Here is a 3,672-nt window from a genome sequence, read left to right as displayed (position 1 = left end):
CGGTATGGGATGTGCAGAAGGCAGCTGATACATGTTTCTCTCTCATCGATGTTTCTAGCTTTCTATCTCTCTCCCTTCCTCTCTGTAAAAAATCAATAAAATATATTTAAAAAAAGAAAATATTCTTGAGATGGTTATCAGAAACATCATTACATTGGCACAAATGATAAACTTCTCCTACGCACCAGTTTACGAGTTAATATGACAATCTGAATATTCTCTAGTGTTTTCAGACTAAATTGAAGCAAGTGTTGATATTATGATACTGCAGTGAATAATCCCATCATATATTTGTGGCTAAAATACATGAAGCAGTGAAGAATTGGGCCCACATAGGCATTTCTGGCTGAACTGAGAGCCCTCGTGGATGTGTGTGTGTGGGAACAGACATTTCATCTGATCACAAGATGAAACCAGGGCAGTTGGAAGCTGCTGTGTTTCCAGGCAGTAATGCTCTGTTTGAAAGCCTTCTTTTTGTGTAAGAACAGGGGCCACAGCTCTCTGCAGACCAGCCGGTAATTAGCAAGAGGTCTCTGCTTCTTTGGCATTCTCATTGTTTCCCAATTACGATATTTTGGGGAACAACATCATACAACTAATCTCGATGTAGTTTTCTGTTACTTCAGAGAAATCTTTCTAATATTTAGAAGGAGGAAGTTTGTGGGCTCTCTCACCTCTAGCCCCCACCTTTCCTTTATAGATGTGGAAATGGGGGAACATAGAAGTGAAGGGATTTGCCCAAGATGAAACAGAACATCTGTGACAGGACTGGGGCTCCCCAACTCTCTATTAGGCCACTGAGGCGTTACCATGCCATGCTAATGGGGTCCTACACTTGGGTGTCCCATGCTGGGACTCGGAGTAAGTCTGTGGATGAACCTGGAGGAATATGTTTGTTATACAGACACAATGAAGTTACTCTTTACATGACTCCCAATCATTTACCACCCTGATTACCACTGTCCTGAGCTTGCTTTTGCAGCTGATGCCAATCCAAGCAGACTTTAGGTAAGAAAAAGAATCCCTTGGCAATAGATTTGCATGGCGTTTTGGCAAACAACTGATATTCCTAGCCACTGGCCACTAGAGCCTATGGTTAGCTCCTCTTCCCAGCTCTGGGTTCAGTGACGTCACGTTAGTAGCCTGAAGTCTGCCATAGTGGGAAGATTTCCACCACAGATATTGGCAAACACTCCAAATCAGGGCATTATTCCTCATCCCCCAATTAATGAGTTTTAAATATTTACTAGCATTCCATTAAAGGATGAAAAATATCAGAAAGTATTATTATTAAAACTAACACATGATCTATTAGATAAGAGATGTCTACCTTTTTGCCCCCCCGCTCCCCCTCCCCCACGCAAAGGAATATTTACATTGTGATCTCAGACTGTAAGTAAAAGAGGGAAACTTGGGGTCCTGCCAAAGAAATGGGCTTTTTTTGATTGCTAGGAGCAACACTATATTAGGATAATTCCTCTTTACTTGTTTTCTAATTAAACTAATTGAATTCAGAGTGTCTAGGGGAAGCATAAGAGACATTTATCTCGAGGGGATGATGGCCTTGAAGCCAGTCAATCCTCTTAAGATTGTAAGAGGACAAATCCAGGGATGCCCACTTTGTAACAGCCTTCACCCCACCCCCACCCAGAGTTTAGCCATCTTCAGGATTCTTCTCTCCTATTTTATTTTATTTTTTTGGAAAAAAATTAGGGAGCCCATTCTCATAGTTTCACAGCACCCTATGGTGGCCCTTATTATTACAATACTTTATTTCCCATATCACCCAAATTCAATACACCCCCTTGGCTCTATTTCTGGACTATTTCTCATATCTGGACACTCTTCTCCACCTCCGCCACATTGCAGGTCATCGGCCTATCTTGCTCGGACGGATTACTGACTTAGCCTTCTAACTGGTCCCCTTCCTGCTACTTTTAGCTCCCTGCTCTCCACTCCACTCAGCAGCCAGATAATCTTTCAAAAATATAAATCAGATCATGCCAGGCCCTGCATAAAACCCTTCACAGGCTTACTCTTTTTTACACTTAGGATAAGATCCAAACTCCATGCCCTGCTCTATAACACTTACCCCTTCCCCATTTCTCAAGTAGCCTCATTGAGCACTTGTGGCCACTCTCCTATCTGCCCTGACTTGCTCATGAGTTACAGCCACCTTGGCCTTTTTTCTCTTCTTGAACTCCTCCAGGCCCCTTCCTGCCTCCGGACCTTTGCACAGACTGTTCTCACTCCCTGAAATGCCTGCCCCCAAATGTATACATGATTCTTCTTGTAATTTTATTTTTCTCATAGTACCTTCCACTCTCCAAAACTAATTTATTATTATTGATTACTTGTTTGTTACCCATCTACCTTCACTAGAATCTAAGCTGCATGAGATTGGAACTTTTCTATTGGCATCCAGAATATATGTTGCACAGAGTCATGGTTGATTTAATGAATAACTGCAAGGACCTCTATTTTACAGATGAGGAGACAGGTTAAGTAACTTGTCTAATTTCACACTGCCATTAATTAACACAAGGGCACATTTTTTTTTCACATTCCTATAGTCAGTCATCAAGATTAATTCTTTCCCAGGTGTTTGGAAAATGTCAAACTGTTTTGCTTTCCTTCCCAAATAGTCCACCGAAATCATTTGATAGTTCACAGAAATCATTTGTTTTCAAAAGCCAGTTCCATCTGCTCCGGTCTTGTTAGCATCAGCGCTGGCTGGGGTCTCCTTCTCTGCCTTTGATGTGAGTTTTCCTGGAATGAGGAGTCCAGCGCACACAGGCCCCCCCCTCCTCTCTGAGCGGGAAGCACCTTGTAGGGAATGCTGTTCTTCTTCCAAAGTGGCTCCTGCAAGTCTACTTCAGGCTAATAGCTTTAGTTTACTTTTACAGTTGACAGCAATTTTATAGACATTTGTTTGTCAATTTTTATTGTACTTTCTCCTTTGATCCCTTAATCCCTAAAAATGCTGACCTTATATGTCCTGACCCAACTAATTAGCCCCATTTACCCTCCAGATGCTTTAATAAGGCTGTCAGGATGCTCCTATGAAGGGTCTTCATTCAAACGTCAGAAGCTTACCACACTTACTGCGGGGTTAGCATCCTAAGTTAAAGGAATGAGCTTTAAAGAAATACAACTTGGAAATGTTTAAAGGTTTTCTGACATGACATAAGAGAATGAGCAAGCATCACTTGGTACACTCATGCTATCATTCCACAGCTCCAGGAATTAGACATTATCTAAGAATGATGCCGTCAGTTCACAGGTGAAGTTCTAACAACATAGTATAGTGTCCCAAGGATAGCAGCACTTTAGGGCAAAGAAGCTAAACTTGGGTACCTGTGGATTTGTTGTACTTATATTTCTAGTTTTGGTAAGGTTTGGACTTTTCCATAGTAAAGGTTGGTGTTTTTTTGTTTGTTTGTTTTCTTAAGGCAAACATTTTACAAGATTTCTAAATGTGAATTTAATTTGTACAATACCTAATTTTATAACATTCTCCAAACATAATTTTTTCAAAGGTACTCCCCCATTCAATCTTGGCTGACGAAATCGGACAGACAAAAAGTGTCAGGACCCTTTTTTCTTGCATTGGCACTGGAACCTTAGTAGCAACTCCAAGCATAATTTTTGTAGTTCCCCAAATTGCTCTTT

Source organism: Myotis davidii, unplaced genomic scaffold (genome assembly GCF_000327345.1).
Source record: "Myotis davidii unplaced genomic scaffold, ASM32734v1 scaffold38, whole genome shotgun sequence".
Classification (NCBI taxonomy): Eukaryota; Metazoa; Chordata; class Mammalia; order Chiroptera; family Vespertilionidae; genus Myotis; species Myotis davidii.
The sequence above is the reverse complement of the archived record's forward strand: the minus strand, read 5'-3'. Positions refer to the sequence as shown.